The 19,557-nt window shown below is 40.8% G+C and overlaps 1 long non-coding RNA gene across 1 annotated transcript; it reads left to right on the top strand.

Moving 5' to 3' along the window:
* Positions 1–1,025: 1,025 nt before the first annotated feature.
* On the top strand, positions 1,026–15,193 carry LOC129135693 (uncharacterized). Its single transcript, XR_008536697.2, has 3 exons — positions 1,026–1,202; positions 5,951–6,085; positions 15,045–15,193. It is a non-coding gene; the product is annotated as an uncharacterized LOC129135693 (long non-coding RNA).
* Positions 15,194–19,557: the final 4,364 nt, after the last annotated feature.

Here is a 19,557-nt window from a genome sequence, read left to right as displayed (position 1 = left end):
GATAGTACTCTCCTTGTACTTGATGGTCTGATAAGAATAAAAAACAATAACTATTTTTTTGACTACCAGCTGCAAGCTAGAATCTTCGTCGTGTGTGTGTGTGTGTGTGTGTATGTGTGTGTTTAACAATTACCTTATACCAAGGACTGGGAGCACCAGGGACACCAAAACAAATCTAGTTCATTCCGTCATAGAAGAGAGTCGACTGAGGAAGACATTTACAATGACAAACTGCAAAAAGTGTTTAGAAAATAAACTAATCTGGTGAGGATCGAGGGGGTCAGGAAAGCTACCTCAAATACGTCATGTTTGAAGCTGAGGTCTGTAGAATGAGAAGCTTCCCAGGCCAGGACAACAGAAGGGGTTAAGGAGGCTGGGGTAGAACATGATCAGGCTGAGAAGATATGTGGAAAGGAGAATGCACTTTCTTTCTTTCTTTTTTTTTTTTGAGACAGAGTCTCGCTCTGTTGCCCAGGGTGGAGTGCAGTTGCGCGATCTCGGCTCACTGCAAACTCCGCCTCCCCGGTTCACGCCATTCTCCTGCCTCAGCCTCCCGAGTAGTTGGGACTACAGGCGCCCGCCACCACTCCTGTATTTTTAGTAGAGATGGGGTTTCACCGTGTTAGCCAGGATGTTCTCGATCACCTGACCTCGTGATCCGCCCGCCTCGGCCTCCCAAAGTGCTGAAGTGCATTAATCATCGGCCAGATGGAACACAGTGACCCAAAAGAAGGCTGGGCGTGTATAAAGGTGTTGCAGGACTTTACCTTAGTTCGGCTAAAGACGGGGTCCTTGTCCGTCCCATGGCCATGAAAATTTAGGCTCGTAGACGGTTTGAATGGTGAGTAGGAGAGAGTAGTATTGATTGAAGAGGAAGAAAAGAGGCTCGAATCAGGGACTCTCGCAAGGCGAGCCCCTGCTAGAGCGCTTCCCGCCTGCAGCTTGAATCCCGGGTTCCACACAGGAAGAGGAGGGACCAGGCTCCTCCCTGCTCCAAAGGGCACGAACTTCTGTGTCTCCACCCCAGTGCGCATTTCTCCTAGTGCGCAGGCTCGTTGGAGGTTTTCCGGGGACCCTTTCCAACCTGGCTGTCTCAAAGGGAAGCAGATTATGCAAGGCTTTGTGTTCCAGCTTAGGCTAAACCAAGAACAACTTTATCCTAAGGTCAAGAGGAAATATTTGATAGGTTCTAAAGAAGGGAGGTAAGTCATTGCATTTCGATTGTAAAAGCATCACACTGGTTTTCATGCAGAGACTGCTGGTCTCGACAGTGACAGGACGCTAGTCCTGATGGGATGGGGCTGGTGGGAAGAGACACAAGTGGGCAGGTGTGAGTGATGTCTGGGGAAAAATCAGCATTTGGGACATGAGGGCCAGGAAGCCTCAAAGGTGATCCTGGGTCTCTGAGTGATACCTCTGGGTAGTTCTGGGGGCTTTTCACTGCTATGCCTTTAATAGTAAATCTAAGAAGTGAAGACTGTGCTACGGAATCTTTTCTTTTTTTTCCTTTTTTTTTAAGTTCAGATGAATTTTTTAACATGTCAGTGATTTGATTAGAAAAATTGCTTCACTTTGTACACATTTCTGTAATTTACCTCTGGGCACTCAAATATTCTGCAAAATTATACTTTATAATGGGATTGAATAAATGTTTAATTTTAAAAATTTATTCTCTTCAAGCAACATGCCGTATCTGAGAAAGGAAAGTAAGAATTACATTTTTAAGTGTAGATAGCAGCACTCAGGAATGAGTGTGTGTGTGTGTGTGTGTGTGTGTATTTGCAATGCTTCTGGAAGTAATAAATTATATTGTAATGTTGCCTTTTTAAGTGCCTAAATCCATCCATTGCACTTAATGCTATAACCCCACATTTCTCTATTTCTATAAGCAGAGCTTTTTTTTATATCCTCAGAGCACATTCATACCATTGGGAAATTGCACTGTTGAGAAATGCTAAGCCTCAGTCCTCAATTCATGCAGCCAGTCAATGGCAGAAGCAGGTCTGAAGTTGGGGATGGAAACGGCTGTAATGCCACAGAGCACTAGAGTCATGGTGAAAGCCCATTACAGCCAGCTGCTTCCAGGGAAATCTCTCCTTGCTGAGTTCTTATATCTCTCACTAAGGAAATTGACTTAAAGATTACAGCTTCACTTTCTCAAGGTGTGTACATGGAGTTATTTAAGTCACCAAGTCTTTACTTAGACCTCCTTAAGGATTCATTTTTGGTTTAACTCCTCTTTTTACATTTCACCAGTAGGGTACATAACATATTAATTACTTTCCGAGAAGCTTCTTTTTGAGGGAACCTTCCTTTTTTCTACAGAGTCTCACTCTGTCAGGCAGGCTGGAGTGTAGTGGTGCGATCTCAGTTCACTAACCTCCCAGGTTCAAGTGATTCTCCTGCCTCAGCCTCCTGAGTAGCTGGGATTATAGGCACACACCACCATGCCCAGCTAATGAGGGAACATAATTCAATCCGTATTTTGTTTAGACCCATGACTTATTGAGACTTACCCTTTGAAAAAGGCACTGTATTTTCTCTGCAGTCTGTTGTTCCCTGTTTATTCTAAATGGACAAACCGCAGCAAGATGTTTCACTGTGATATAAATGTTAACCCAATAGCAGGATGTCTGTGATGCTCTGTTGTGCATATGGATCTGCTTTTAGAAACTAACAACTCTCGAAAGAATATTACAAACAATATAATGCATTTAAAATCCATATGGAAACCCTGAGTTTATTTGTATTTTTTGTTGAATTTGTTAATATACTTCTGAAATATAAGACTCAGAACAAGTTTCTTATGCTCCCTGAAGCATAGTTTTCTCATCAATGTAGAGTCTGAACTGATCTCTGAGATCCCTTCTGGCATTGACATACTACCAATCTTTTATTCTATAATCTTAGATTATCTCTGTAACAGACTGTAAACACCTTACCATATTTCTAGAATCTGACCTCATTCTCCAAATGGACTCTTAAAAAATGAACACAAAGGAAGAAGCATCATTTCTGAATGGCTTTTTATTGAAGGCTTCCCCTTTAATAACGTAACTTGAAATCCAATTTGGTTTCTTTTTAGACCTCACGGAATTACTTTTCTTCATAGAGAGAATGTGGTTACCTTGGCCACCGTCTCTGATTTCATCTCTAACGCCACGGCCTTGTTCCCTATGTGGTCTGATTTAAAATATCCTGACTGGCTTGACAGAAAGATCATCTCTTACCATTGCTCTCCCTAGTCTCTCAATTCCTTTTTTCTCACCAATTTGTTTTCTGCAGTACTGCAGATCTGTGCCTCATTTTAAGTGTTTGCAAAGTGCATTTGTATGTTCGTACCTATATCAAATACATGGGGGTATTACCTGGGTCTGTTGCTAAATACAAAGTAAAACATTTGTCAGTTTCTTTAATTTTTGGATTTGCGATTCCTAATTGTTTGTATTAAATACTTGAAGAGTGGTGTTCATAAATTGTGGTACAAATTCAACAACAAACGTTAAAACATGAGTCTTCTCCATTCAGCCAGTAGATGGAAGTATTTCACAGGGAATTAGCAAGCAGAAGCTTTTGTTGTTTTGGGCCTTTTTTGGTGTTTTTTTTTTTTTTTTTGGTGGAGGGGGTGTTGTTTATTTTTTGTTTATTTATTTTTTAAAGAAGATAGAGGAATCTGTCTGGAAAAAAAGTGGAAAGGGGAAATGAATAAAAAAAAAATAAAAGACTAAGAGAGGGGCACCCAATCCCATAACATGCAGGGCTTCCAAACTCATTCAGCCTCAGCAAAAACCTGTTTTCTGTTCAGGCTCTGTCTATTGTCTTCTGTGATTTTGTTCCTTTTGAGAGAACAGGAGGATAAATTAAACTGTTGATAACTCTGGAGCTTTTTATTTTTAATATAATCTCTATAGATCCTTGAGAGTCCTAAAAATCTTTTCATGAGAATGAATAATGCAATCAGTCTCCTCAGCAATCAGGCCAGCTGAGCATCAAGCTGGTGATTTTATTGGAATGCTTAATGTCCACCACAAAGCGGAATGAAGGAGACAGCAGTGGAGGCTTACTGTTGGCAGTTCTGACCAGCAACTCTGGCCAAGCTTCTGATGCCAGCCCTTTGCCCATCCTCTCTACCGCTCCTGTTTGGAATTAGTGGTCTATCATTAAAAGACTAAAGCAAATCACCAAGCATTGGCCCAGTGACTGGTTGCATTATTTCCATGGGTGCTGTGTGAATGTGTTTCTGAAATCCTAGTTACAACGAGCTGTGTATTTGTTTGAGTCCCAACATGAGGCTTAGGTTAAAAAACAGTTGTCACCCCCCAACAGCATAGGAGATGAAAGCCATCTTTTCTGTATCAGATCTCGTTGAATTGCACGTTCATGCAAACACTCCTCTCCACAGCCTCCTGTTTCCTTGCGAGCTCTGGCAGGAGTTGAAAAGACTGGCTGTTAGGTCCATCTTTGGTTTGAGGACAGCCCAGTAGTTTTTCAATTAAGAGAGAAACTAAAACACCATAGATAAAATAACTCTCATAATAAAACTTATTTTAATTCACATATTTACAAGAAAATACAAACAAATGCTATAAGGTGCATGCATGAGGCAAATGAAATACCCTGGAACTGATTAACATATTCTTTGTATTGTTATTATTATTATACTCTAAGTTTTAGGGTACATGTGCACAACGTGCAGGTTTGTTACATATGTATACGTGTGCCATGTTGGTGTGCTGCATCCATTAACTCGCAATTTACATTAGGTACGTCTCCTAATGCTATCCCTCCCCACTCCCCCCAACCCCACAACAGGCCCTGGTGTGTGATGTTCCCCTTCCTGTGTCCATGTGTTCACATTGTTCAATTCTCACCTATGAGTGAGAACATGCGGTGTTTGGTTTTTTGTCCTTGCGATAGTTTGCTGAGAATGATGGTTTCCAGCTTCATCCATGTCCCTACAAAGGACATGAACTCATCCTTTTTTATGGCTGCATAGTATTCCATGGTGTGTATGTGCCACATTTTCTTAACCCACTCTATCATTGTTGGACCTTTGGGTTGGTTCCAAGTCTTTGCTATTGTGAATAGTGCCTCAATAAACATGCTTGTGCATGTGTCTTTATAGCAGCATGATTTATAATCCTTTGGGTATATACCCAGTAATGGGATGGCTGGGTCAAATGGTATTTCTAGTTCTAGATCCCTGAGGAATCGCCACACTGACTTCCACAATGGTTGAACTAGTTTACAGTCCCACCAACAGTGGAAAAGTGCTCCTATTTCTCCACATCCTCTCCAGCACCTGTTGTTTCCTGACTTTTTAATGATCGCCATTCTAACTGGTGTGAGATGGTATCTCATTGTGGTTTTAATTTGCATTTCTCTGATGGCCAGTGATGATAAGCATTTTTTCATGTGTCTGTTGGCTGCATAAATGTCTTCTTTTGAGAAGTGTCTGTTCATATCCTTCTAATTAAACTAAAGAGCTTCGCACAGCAAAAGAAACTACCGTCAGAGTGAGCAGGCAACCTACAGAATGGGAGAAAATTTTTGCAATCTACTCATCTGACAAAGGGCTAATATCCAGAATCTACAAAGAACTCAAACAAATTTACATGATTAACATATTCTTATGCAGAGCTTTACTTATTCACCCAGCTTTGTTCTTTCTCCCATCAAAGGGTAATGTTGCCTTCCTTATTGGTATTTCTGAGTTTCTTCATCAGTATTGTAATTTTAATTGCATTTGTCTAAAAGCTGCCTTTCTATGCAATGCCCTTGATGTGGAGCTGTTTGCATTAATACATTTATTTTCTTTTTTCAGCATGTCCTTGAAGTATGGGTCTTTGGAATATAAAATGCAAAAACTATATAGATAAGTATTGGGGTACAAGAGTCATTGAGCATTAAATCTGTTTAGCACTTAATCCTGTTCATTCTATTTAAAAAGGAGGAAACTGAGACCCAGGCAGAAGAATTTGTTCTTCAAACTGCGAAAGCAGAGCTACCCCAATTCATCCACACGCATAGTATTTCGGAGAAAAAAAGAAAACCCTATGATGGCAAGCAGTCATAAGGATGAATGGTAAGCTTATTTGGCAAAACCTTTGATTTAGCAAATCCTCTGAGTTTTAAAATATCTTCTAATCTCATTTCTAACAAGCATTGAACTGATGGGAGAAAAGGGAGTACTACAGATGAGATAAAGATCAAATCCTTTGTGGCTAGGAGAGATAGTGAAAGGAGAAAGCATAGCAATTTGGTGGCAAGATTTTATTTGCTTGTCAAGGTAGCAACTCTCTATGGAATGGCCATCTCTGAGCAAGTGACCCCTTCCTCTCCGCACGCACGTATGCTGTGTCCCGCGCGCCCTGTGTCCAGTCCCTGATGAGCCAGTGTCATTGCAGTTTCTTCAAAGCAAAGGTCGCTCTTGGGAAATTTTGCCACCAGAGGGCAATACTGTCTAACTTTTGCTCTTAGGGAACTGCCAACACCCCCCCACAACTTCCATCACTTCCACCCCCCTTTATAAGGAAAAGTTGTGTGGTTTTTTTTTTTCTTTTTCCCCCAGGGGTATGCCAAATAAACCCTTCAGAAATCACATCTTTGCAGTCCCTGATCAGAATAGGGGGAAAGAAATGCAGTCCTGATTAACAATGAGATACAGGAGAGCCCTTGACGACTTTCCTGGCAATTACCTTGGTGCTCACCTCAATGAAACTGGAAGGACAAGTGTTCGGGGCTACGGATATGAATCTCATTAGTATAACTAGGCAGGGTGGTTGCGTGTAACACAGGTAACGTGTGAAAATCCAGAGAGGATTTAGGTTTGCAAAGTTCATCCTTGTCCTGGATCACCATCCTTGGATTAGTAAACTTAGTGAAAGAATTAAAAAATAAACTCGTTTATTGCATCTCCACTCAAAATGTCATCCTGAGCATGGGCTTTTCTTGCAGGAAAGACCATGTTACAAGATGATCTCAGTCATAGGTTATCAAGGTCTAACACAGAAATCAAGACATAAGTGTGAGAGTCTTAACAATTTTCCCCATTTAATATGCCCATACAAAACAAAAACACAGAAAGGTAGAAGTTAATTAACTCATTTTCCCCAGAAAGATCATGGTGATGTTAGAAGGATCATCTAGGACTTTCTTCTTGGCTTTGTGAGTTCTCCCTAACCCCTTCTCCAGCTAGAAAATAAGCTTCTGGGAGCTCTTTTGGTTTCTGGAGTCTTCTTCTAAACCTGTCTGTCACACACTGGTTGTCATTTTCCCTCCCTTACCCATCTCATATCCTTCTCACTGCTGGGTAAGGTAACAGTTGGCAGTGGATATGTTCAGAGTCTAGTACCCGGCCTGACCACACAACACCCAGATAACCACATTGTTATCCTTCCCACCCAAGGTGAGCCTGGGGACAGTGGCTCCTAGGGAGGCAGAGCAGCCAGTTCTGCTTCTCTGTTTGCTGAGAGTTTCCAGTTTGAAAGACACACATCCCCCTTTAATGGACCATCTAATGGAAATCACCTGCTCCTCGAATAATCGTTGAACAAATTGATAGCACACAGTAGCGAGGCTTCTGGGCTTCAATACTACCTGGCTGATTCCAGTAGATGGAATGAAAACAAACCAAACAAACCACTGTTCATTGTTTAGAAGCTCGTTATTACAGGGGAATCATGGCCTCCGCAAATTGGAGCTCCTCTACTGGAAAGGCAAGAGCGCCTGTGGCCAGGGGAAAAGTGCCCTGGATCCTCTAGGGAGGGCTTTGAGTCCTGGATTTGCTACTTATCAGAGCTGGGAAAAAACAAAAAAACAAACAAAACCCTACAGAATCCATGGAGATAAAATACCTACCTTACCCTGAAGCCTCGTAGACAGTATGAGGTCAAGTTAGGTACTATGAGGAAAGCTCTTTCTCAATTTGAAGTATCAAGCCCTCAGTGCGACAGCACTCGGGCACTCAATACAGCAGTCCCGTCATCCACAGCTTCACTTTCTGTGGGTTTTAGCCACCCATGGTCAGCTGTAATCTGAAAATATTAAACACGAAATTTCAGAAATAAAAGATGTCTGCGTTTTAAATTGCACACCATTCTGAGTAGTGTGATAAAATTTTACATCATCCTGCTCTACCTCCATCAAACACATGAATCCTTTTAACCAGAGGACCCACGCTGTCTCTACTCCCCGCCCACTAGTCACTTAGGAGCCCTCTTGGTTATTAAACCGACTGCGGTGGAATTGTAGTGTTTGGGTTCGAGTCGCCCTTATGATACAGGAGCTAAAAAGAAATTATTTAGGCAGATAGTGAGGGTAAGAGAGTCCTCGGTGGAATTTCCCTTTTAATAAAGAGCAGTCCCCAAATTATTTCTTTTCTCACAAAGAGCAGCCTGAAAAATGGAGCTGCAGACCTAAGCAAGCTGGAAGATTGCACAGGTGAGTGCCAGCAGCTGTGCCAATAGAAAAGGGCTACTTGAAAGCCAGGTATATTCAACATGGAGGCTCCATCTTCCCTTTATTTTTGTCGCCACGTGTACAGTAAAGAAGCAGGCAACATGGCATCGGCCAGGTAGAGAACCGGTCTGCATAACAGCAGATTCGGCTGGGGCAGCCAGCCTCTTTGCACACTATGTAAATGGCACATCTGGTCCAAATAGTTCTTTGTTCCCTATGCAAATCAGACACCACTTCCTCAAGGTAGTCTATGAAACCCTGTTCATTTCACAAAGGAACTGGCAACTCATTTTCTCTGGGAACCCTCTCTGCAGTTAGAGAGCTTTTCTCTTTCTTTTGCCTATTGAACTTCTGCTCTGAACCTCACCCTGGTGTATCCAAATCCTAGTTTTCCATGGCCGTGGGACAAGGAACCTCAAGTATTACCCCAGATGAATGACGCCACTTCATTTATTCATAATTGCCCCCAAATGCAACCTTAGTGATGCTGGCAATTCAGATCTGCCAAAGAGAAGCCATCAAGGGCTTTTTTTAAGTGAAAAGATGAAAATTCTCCATAAGGAAAGAAAAGAAATTGTATGCTGAGGTTGCTAAGAGATAGTAAGAGCAAATCTTCTATCTGTGAAATTGTGAACAAGATATTGTTATAATTGTTCTATTTTGCTATTAGTTATTGTCGTTAATATCTTAGTGTGCCTAACTGATAACTTAAACTTGATTGTAGCTCTGCACGTGTAGGAAAAATCGTTGTACTATATGCACGTATTGGGTTTCAGGCATCCACTGAGAGTCTTGGAACATATGCCCTGTGGATAAAGGGGGACTACTGTAATAATAGCTGTTATTTATTGAGCACATAGTTCTATATTAAACAGTTTTTGCAGACTGCCTCACTAAATCATCTCAACAGTAAGCACATAGAAGTGTGAAAGGAAAACAAATCTTGGGACCCCCAAATCACTAAGTTAAAGGGAAAAATCAAGCTGGCAACTGTTTGGGGCAAATCGGCCTCCCATTCTTTTCAAAGTCAGCCCTCTGTTCACTGAGATAAATGCATATCTGATTACTTCCTTTGGAAAGGCTAATCAGAAATCAAAAGAATGCAACTTTTTGTGTCTTATTTACCTGTTACCTGGAAGCCTCCTCTCTGCATCCAGTTGTCCTGCCTTTCTGGACCAAATTAATGTACAGCTTCATATATTGATTGAGGTCTCCTGTCTCCCTAAAATGTATAAAACCAAGGTGTACCCCGGCCACCTTGGGCACATGTCGTCAGGACCTTCTGAGGCTGTGTGACAGACACGCGTCCTTAACTTTGGCAAAATAAACTTTCTAAATTGACTGGAGACCTGACTTAGATATTTGGGGTTCACCGTAGACATACATTGATCCACTTTAGAGATTAAAAATTTCAGGGGCAGAGACATTCATTGATTTGCCCATGGTCTCTGAGCCAATAAGTGGTGGTTTTGACTCATGGTTCAGTCTAGCAGGCTCCAAAATCTTTGCTCTATTAAGCTTTACAGGCAGATCTGTTGCAAGCTGCTGCCTGTATCTTGGACAGTGAAACCTTCAGCATCTGAGGCTGCTTCTCTGTAAAGAGGTTAAACCTCCTTCCTCTTTCTGGCCACATGGTTCATTACAAAGGGGCACTCCATGTTAATGAAGGATCTTTAATGGCTTTAGGTAACTCCTGATTGCCTCCACCACTCTGATTTGGAAATCATGCTCTATCTAAGGGGACCTCTTCAGTCTAACGAGAAAAGGGACTGGGAGTGGGAGAAAAGGGAAAAGCACAGGAAAGGCTGAAGCCAGTCACCACACCTAATTAGCTGCATTTGCAGCCTGCACAGACAAGAGCTCTCCTGAGGAGCAGCCAAATGAGGAGGGTGTGGTTCTTTGCAGGAAATGTTTTCCCCTAGGAGACAGGAAGAAGTGGGCTCTAGCAGGTGGAGCCAAGGTCATCTAGAAGTATTTCAGTTTGAGGTCTGAACTCTGGAGACTGGGAACAGCTCCAGAGTTCTGAAATGCATCAGGAAGAGGATATAACCTATGATACATCATTTGCCATTCCTTGCTTGGTGTACATGTCTGGGATTAGTTTGTCCGTTCCCTTTATCTTTTAAAAGTACTATCTCCTTGGTTTGGGTAGGGTAGGAAGCCTAGAGTTTCAGATCTTCTTTTGCATCCTTCACAACATCTTGCAAAATCTGTTCATATTTTAAACACTGAGTTTGCTGGAAGAGATAGCTATGCGATGAGAGGGAACACACACACACAATGAAAAACTATGAAAAATAAATTTAGTACTTTATTATAACCTCAAGAATGCAACCCGAAGGAGGGATGTGAGATCAGGAACTGTTTTTAAGGAAGAGATGATAATAATGACTAGGTAGAATTTACAGGATAAAGGAGATAGAGTCATTCCAGATGAGAAAATGTCAGGAACTGTAAGAATGAACATATGTGAAAAGGGGAGAAAGAGGAAGAAATAACATTTTTGGGATCTAGCCATTTTATAGTTCCTTTATAATAACAGTCCCAGATAATTAGTGTTATGATACCCAATTAACTCTAGGATGTGAGTTGATGTGTCTAAGATCACAGACTTAATTAGGAATAGAAAGCCCAATCTTCTGATCCCAAAGCATGGATTTTTTCCATGTCTCCTCTTAATTTTAGAGTGTGATTTACTAATAAATGTCTTTTAAAAAGAAAAAAAATTTAACCAGAAAAAAAGAATCCGGTTACTATTTATATGATATGGTAGGGGAAAAGACTTTCTAAGCATAAAAAGAATGAAAAAAGTAACCAAAAATAGATTTCTTTGGTTATATGACAATTGAATTCTTTATAGTTCATAAACATCATAAAATTAAAACCAAGCAATACATTTTTACAACAAATAATTGGTACAAAATTTGGTACCTCTTATATATAACTCATAAAATTTGTAAGCAATACTGAACACTACTGGCAAAATGAAAAGAAACGTGAACATTCAGTGATGAAGACAACAGCTAATGTTTGATAATGATATGAAAACTCATGTAAAAGAAAGTTTTCTTTGTCATGAGTGCAAAAATATTGCCTCATATACAGCTGTTAAAAATGTAAATATTGCAGAAGTATCAAAATATTTACTTTGTTAACTGAGTAACTTATTTATTTTTTTTTGAGACAAGAGTGTCGCTGAGGCTGGAGTGCAGTGGTGTGATCTTGGCTCATGGCAATCTCTGCCTCCTGGGTTCAATTGATTCTCCTGTCTCAGCCTCCTGAGTATCTGGGATTACAGGCACGCACCACCACACCTGGCTAATTTTTTGCGTTTTTAGTAGAGACAGGGTTTCACCATGTTGGCCAGGCTGGTCTCAAACTCCTGACCTTAGGTGATCCGCCTGCCTTGGCCTCCCAAAGTGCTGGGATTACAGGCATGAGCCACTGAGCCCGGCCTAGTAACTCATTTTTAAGGTATCTATCCTCAGGAAGTAATTACAACTTCAAAATAAACTTCAAAAGAATAATTTTTGTTTTTAATGGAAAAATAATGGAAAGTACCTAAGTATTAAATGAAAAAAAAAAATAAAGACATCCATTGGTGGGTTATCTTGCCATTCATAGTATGGAAAATTATCACAAAAGAATATTAATTTTTTTTTTTTTTTTGAGACGGTGTCTCGCTTTGTCACCCAGGCTGGAGTGCAGTGGCGCCATCTCAGCTCACTGCAAGCTCCGCCTGCCAGGTTCACGCCATTCTCCTGCCTCAGCCTCCTGAGTAGCTGGGACTACAGGCGCCCGCTACCACGCCTGGCTAATTTTTTTGTATTTTTAGTAAAGACGGGGTTTCACCGTGTTAGCCAGGATGGTCTCGATCTCCTGACCTTGTGATCCACCCACCTCGGCCTTCCAAAATGCTGGTATTACAGGCGTGAGCCACCGCGCCCAGCCAAGAATATTAAATTTTTTTTAAGTAGCAACATTAAATGTACAATATTATCTTTATTAATATTGAAATATGTATGCTTAGAAAAAAGACCAGAAGGAAATTTAATACAGGATCATTTGCTATCTTTTAGTGTGAAAATATAGGCATTATATATATATATATATATATATATATATATATATATGTATGTATGTATATATGTTTGGCGAGGCACAGTGGCTTATGCCAGTAATTCCATTATTTTGGGAAGCTGAAGTGAGAGAATTACATCAGCCCAAGAGTTTGAGACCAGCCTGGACAACATAATGGGAATCCCTTCTGTAAAAAAACTAAAAAAATTAGCTGGGCATGGTGGCACGTGCCTGTGGTCCCAGCTACTCCAGAGATGGAGGCAGGAGGATCGCTTGAGCCCAGGAGTTCTTGAGGCTACGGTGAGCCTGGGCGAGAGTGAGACTCTGTCTCAAAAAAAAAAAAAAAAGTAAAAAAAATTGTTAAAATATACTTTTTATTGTCTTTAAAATGAAAATGCCCTGTATCATATTAAATATTTTAAGTAAAATAATCAACTAGCTTGCCATTGTTCCTTTATTCATTCATTCATTGAACAAGTCATTGCAGAGAAGCTTGTATGTGGTGGCAGGCACTTGCCCACTATGCTACACAGAGTCTCTGCTCCCAAGGAACTTTCAAGTGTATGATCCAGTGTAAAATTACAAATAAAAATAAGTACTATGAATGAAGATGATAAGTTTGTATAAGAATTCAGAGGCTGGGCGCAGTGGCTCACGACTGTAATCCCAGCACTTTGGGAGGCCCAGGCCGGTGGATCACCTGAGGTCAGGAGTTTGAGACCAGCCTGGCCAACATGGCGAAACCACATCTCTACTAAAAATACAAAAATTAGCTGGGCGTGGTGGCACATGCCTGTAATCCCAGCTACTTGGGAGGCTGAGGTAGAAGAATTGCTTGAACCTGGGAGGCGGAGGCTGCAGTGAGCCAAGATCATGCCACTGCACTCCAGCCTGGGATACAGAGTGAGACTCCATCACCAAAAAAAAAAAAAAAAAGATTTCAGAATAAAGTAACCTGCTCCAAACTACTTGAGAGGCATGGTTCTCAACTCTGATATTAGAATCACCTGGGACACTTAACAGACAACAATCCCTAGCTTGCTCCCCACCCTTCTCTCCTCCGGCCCAGGTCCCACTCTCTAGATGACATAGCCTTCAACCTGGTGGTTGGAGAACAACTGGGCTGTGAGGAGAAGATGCAGACAGTGGAACTGGACATGGCTAGCGTCAGGCCAAATGTGTGAGGCTCTTGGATCCTGGGGTTTTTATCCTGTGCATTTTTTTTCCTGAAAGCACTGGAAAACCTTTGAAGCATTTAAGCCTAGATTTGACAATAGATTTACATTTTCTAAATCTCTCCTCTCTCTGCAATGAGAAGAAGAGATTGGTGGGGAACCAGAATGAAAAAGGGTGGTCAGTGTGCAATCATAGGACAGCGTGGAAGTGGATGAGGGTGAAACAGAGAAGGGTGGGTGAAATTGAGAGATATTTACGAGTAAAATAGTGATGACTTGTTTATGACTGCATATGGGAATGGTGGCAAGACACACTAGTATTTATCATGTGAAATCTAATTGAGATTTATTTCCTAGATGCAAAGAGTTGCTAACAGCTGGTGAACTTTATCATAATTGTAGGAAAAACGCCCTTTATGATGTTCCCTTAACCAAAATGAATTTGTAACAGAAAGATATTCCAAGATTAAGTACAAATAAAATATAATTGAATTGTTCAAAGTCCCAAATATGTATGTAATAATGAACAGGGCCTGTTCCTAGGTCACCAGTGAGAAGTCTGGGCTTCCAGCACGTTGGGCCACATTCTAGACCCTTCATGGTTGTCAGCATGATGAGGCCAGACTTTGTCTTGACAGACTTATCCAATAATTCTGAGGTGACTGGTATTTTCTAGGTAAGGAAAGAAGAACATGACTATAGAATGTCTATCTATCTCTGTTTTATTTCATGCCAGGGACAGTGAAATTTGATTCCTCAACCATACATTTACAATGCAGTTTCCCCCTTTCATTTGCTGTATTAACTGACATATTTCTCATTCTACTTTCATTAAAGAAAGGACTTGATAGGTCATGGTAGATTTTAATGACTTATAATAGAGGAAAGCATTTGCTTTGGGATAATGTGGGAAATCAGACTGGGTGGTATAAGACCATAGGGGTATCCCAAGAGCATGCATTTTAGACTTTTCCTGCTTCCATCCCACTAATAATCTGGGCCTGAAGTGTTTGCAGATCTTTTGTCAAACGGATAAGTGCTGAGCAACTGGTAACGTGTTTATCACTGGGCTACAGACGAGGTTAGGAACATATAATAGCCACCTCAGCTAATTGGAAGTGGGATAGGTAGGCAAAGGAAAATATTAAAAAATAGACTCGACACGATAAAGTGTCTTACTAGGAATGAAACGCTATAGGAAAACAAAACTTGGCATTTTGGGATAACATTTAAAATTTTGATTATTTTGGAATATAGTAATTAATAATTTTGCGGGCATCATGAATTTGTTTTTTTGTTGTTGTTGTTTGTTTATTTTTTTTGAGACAGAGTGGCTTGATCTCGGCTCACTGCAACCTTCGCCTCCTGGGTTCAAGCAATTCTACCTGCCTAGCCTCCCTAGTAGCTGGGATTACAGGCACCCCGCATCACAACGGCATCACGAATTCGAATTTAGTATTTTAGAGTGATCTTAATAGGTGAGTACATAATTGGCTTCCCTGTATTTAAATCTAGACGCAACTCTGTTCTCTGCTCAGCACTGCCTCTTGGCTATGGGTAGTGATTGAATTAAACAAAACAACAACAACAACAAAAAATAAACACGAAAACACACATTTATTTCTTTTGAAAAAATGACCTCAAAAAGAAAGTCAGTAGCTAAGTTTGGGATAAAAGTTAAGTGGTTCCAAAGGTTATACTTCTTAGACGGAAAAGAAAAAAAAAATAGAGTTAAATGATGAGTTCAACTCAGTATTATCATGCACTCTACAGAGAAACAAGAGCGAGCAATCTGTGGAACTATTTCTGCAACTATTTCTGCCAGAATTTATTTTAATAGCTGTGTAAAAGCCTTCAGCGCTGAATTTATAGAATCATTAATTGTCTAAGGGGGTCACTTAAAATTTTAAGTTGTACTTTTTATAGCATTTTATGGAAAAATGATATGTAATAGGGGTATTTTCAGATTTGCAAATTTGAGAAGGCCTAGGGACATTCCCCTCATGAATGTATATTTCTCCCATCCAAGTACTGCTTGGCTTCTGAGATCAGATGAGATCGGGCATGTTCAGTGTGGTATGGCCATAGACATGAATGTATATTTCTTAAAGTGTTAATGATCTGATACAGATGAAAAGAACAAAAAAGAATTCCCTTTACCAAGTCAGATAAGGATTTGGAAATAAGGCAGTTTTAGTAACCAGAGTCATAATAGATTGATAAGGGTAATAGTAATGGAATAAAAGTGGGTGGGGGACAGAGAGAGAGAAAGAGAGAGAAATGTAGTGATATAGGTAGGAGGTTGGAAGCCCCTGAAAAACGCATACATGCATATTATGGTTAAGGAAAATTTTTGTGAGCCAGTTTCAGAAATGTTCAGTGGAGAGTTCAGGGACTTCAGAATTCTAGTCCTGGTTCTGCTCCAAACTAACTCTGTGACTTTGAGGAAGTTGTTTATCCTCTCCGATCTTTAATTTCTTTTCTGAACCTTAATTTCTTCATCCATAAAATGATCGCAGTGGCCTGGGTAATGCCTGAGGTACAGTTCAGTGATTTTACGGCTTGTAGGTAATCATACTATATCGTTTTGCATCTTTTTTTTTCTTCTTTTGAACATTATATTTTGAATATTATCCACGTCACTAACATTACTTTAAGACATCGTTTGAATGACTGCGTAACACTTATTACATTATCTTAATTATTTAGCCATCTCCTACATATTTAGGCAGTTTTCAATGTTTTTATGATTAAAATGCTGCATAACCATCTTTGTAAATATTTGTTTCCATCTCTAGTGAGCTCCTTGGGTTGAGTCCTAAAAATAAAATTACGATTTTAAAGATGATGAGCTCTTTTAAAGTGTTTGATATTTGTTGCCAAATCTCTTCTTAGAAAGCTTGAAATATTTTTATGCCTACTGGAACTCCTAGGTCTTCTGCATTTCACCCACATTATTATATTTAACATTTAAAAAAGTATAGGCCGGTGCAGTGGCTCTCACCTGTAATCCCAGCACTTTGGGAGGCTGAGGTGGGTGGATCACCTGAGGTCGGGAGTTCGAGACCAGCCTGACCAACATGGAGAAACTCCGTCTCTACTAAAAATACAAAATTAGCTGGGCATGGTGGCACATGCCTGTAATCCCAGCTACTTGGGAGGCTGAGGCAGGAGAATTACTGGAACCCGGGAGGTGGAGGTTGTGGTGAGCCGAGATTGTGCCATTACACTCCAGCCTGGGCTACAAAGCCAAACTCTGTCTCAAAAAAAAAAATATATATATATATATACATATATGTACATATATATGTATATTAAACATATATATGTATATATCTGTATATATATATGCTCAGTTGATACGTCTTTTATCAATTTAATTTTTATTTTTTATTTTCAAATTGAGTATTTGTACTTGTGCATTTATAAGTCACAGTCCTTCACTAGTAAATTATCTATTGATACAGTTCGACTTTTTTTTTCCATTGGAAAGCCAGTCCTTTCTTTTTTTGAGTTAAGAACATCTTTTCCATTGAGGATAATATTAACACTTTGGTTCTCTTATTTGTAGCTCATAGGTGTCTTGACCTCACCTACCAGTGATTACAAATATTTAGCAATTCCAAATTCCACAAATTAGAGTCTCCACCTCCTGATGGAACTCTACTGGGGTTCTCCTCACCCCATTATTCCCTAGAACTTGGTTAGGGAAAGGGGAGGAACTGGCAAGAAAATCAGGCATCTGTACCTTTCCGTGATGGCTGCTCCTTCTGTCTCATCATCCTTGGCCATCAGCCTGATGCTGTTCTCCGCATTCCTGAACCAACAAGGGGATCTTCTCTGTGACTGACTGGCAGGACCAGCTCTTCAGAAAGAGCTTTCTACACCAGTTCACTGGGTTCTTGGAAACAGAATTCCTTCTGCTCCTTCCTGCCTTAGGTTTCTCCTTCTCAGATAGCAGAGGGCTCCAAGAATAGAGGGGCTGCAACAGGCATGGCCAGGCCAGCTTCACCCACTTCTTGAGCAGCCTTTTCACTGATCTTTAGGCTCTGACACGTTTGAAACTGTGCTCCAAAGAGGTCAAGAAACCAGTAGCCAATTCTTGAGTTTACATGATGACATTATAAAAAATAATATCAGCTTGCTGAAATGCCAAAACTCCCTCTGCTTCTAAAATAACAAAACTGGCTGAAATTGGTTGGAACCAATATGGCCAACTGAAGTTTGCACAGAACAAGCTCGTTCAAATGTTGGCTGCATGCTTCATACTAACTCCCTGTGAATTTATGCATACAACCCAGGAGTAAGCATGGAGAGACAACTACACATGTCCGAGGATTTTCCAGACCTCCCCTTTCCTTCCTCCAGTCACCTACTAATCCCCAGATCCACCCCCTAAACCTTTTCTAATAAAAATACCAGGCCAGCACTGGGAGAAAGATTTGAGCTTGACTCCACTCTCCTTGTTGGTTGCTCTACAATAAAAAGCTTTTTGCTTAAAAATCCAAAGCCATGATGTTGGCTTCTAGTGCATCAAGCAGCATGCCCTTTCTTCCAGACACACTCCTCCATTTCCTGCTTTCTGTCCAGTCCATCTGTCAGATCTGTGGACACATTTAAATCCTGATTATGCTGAGGGTTGCTGTTCTCTCTTTCTCACTGGCTCCCAGATATTTCCAAGTGATGGGCTCTGTGCAGCATCCCTGCCCTGTCCCTGAGCATTCTGTGGTGGTAGGACCTTTGGGAGTTTGATGGCAGGTTGAGGCCAGTCCTGAGGATTGTTTGACTTGATTCCTTAAGAGGACTCACAGACTCTGTCTAACCCCAACACAAATACTGCTACATTCCCACGTTTGGTTCTGGTGTTTTGCAACATACTAAAGTTCTTTTTATTTTTTATTTAACTTTATTTATTTATTTATTTATTTATTTTGAGATGGAGTCTCACTCTGTCTCCCAGGCTGGAGTGCAGTGGCACAATCTTGGCTCACTGCAACCTCTGCCTCCGGAGTTCAAGTGATTCTCCTGCCTCAGCCTCCCAAGTAGCTGGGATTACAGACACGTACCACCACGCCTGGCTAATTTTTGTATTTTTAGTAGAGACAGGGTTTCACCTTGTTGGCCAGGTTGGTCTTGAACTCCTGACTTCAGGTGATCCGCCTGCCTTGGCCTCCCAAAGTGTTCATATTTTTATATAATCAAATATAAGGGTTTTTTTTCCACTCATGATTTACTCCATTGTCATTGTACCTTGAAAGTGCCCTAATAGGTTGAACTCTAACGTCCATATAAAAGAGACTTCCTCTGAAAAGCTTAAAAGGGGAAAAGATCACACCTGTAATCCCAGCACTTTGGGAGGCCCAGGCGGGCAGATCACGAGGTCAGGAGATCGAGACCATCCTGGCTAACACGGTGAAACCCTGTCTCCACTAAAAGTATATAAAAAAAAATTAGCTGGCGTGGTGGCAGGCGCCTGTAGTCCCAGCTACTTGGGAGGCTGAGGCAGGAGAATGGCATGAACCTGGGAGGCAGAGATTGCAGGGAGCCGAGATCTTGCCACTGCACTCCAGCCTGGGCAACAGAGCAAGACTCTGTCTGAAAAAAAAAAAAAAAGGAGGGGTGGGAATAAACTTGTCCTACTAGTTATTACCAAGTATATCAAGTCACAGTAATGAAAACAATTTGGCTTTGCCAGAACAGTCAGACAAATGCATCCAAGTGACAGAGTAGAAAATCCCTTTATCACTATGTAATATATCATAAAACATTGCATGTTAGCAGGAACAAAGCTTACTATTCTATCAATAGCAGTAGGAAAATTGGCTATTTGGGTGAAACATCA

Source organism: Pan troglodytes, chromosome 7, assembly GCF_028858775.2.
Source record: "Pan troglodytes isolate AG18354 chromosome 7, NHGRI_mPanTro3-v2.0_pri, whole genome shotgun sequence".
Lineage (NCBI taxonomy): Eukaryota > Metazoa > Chordata > Mammalia > Primates > Hominidae > Pan > Pan troglodytes.
This window is presented reverse-complemented; position numbering and strand designations above follow the sequence as displayed.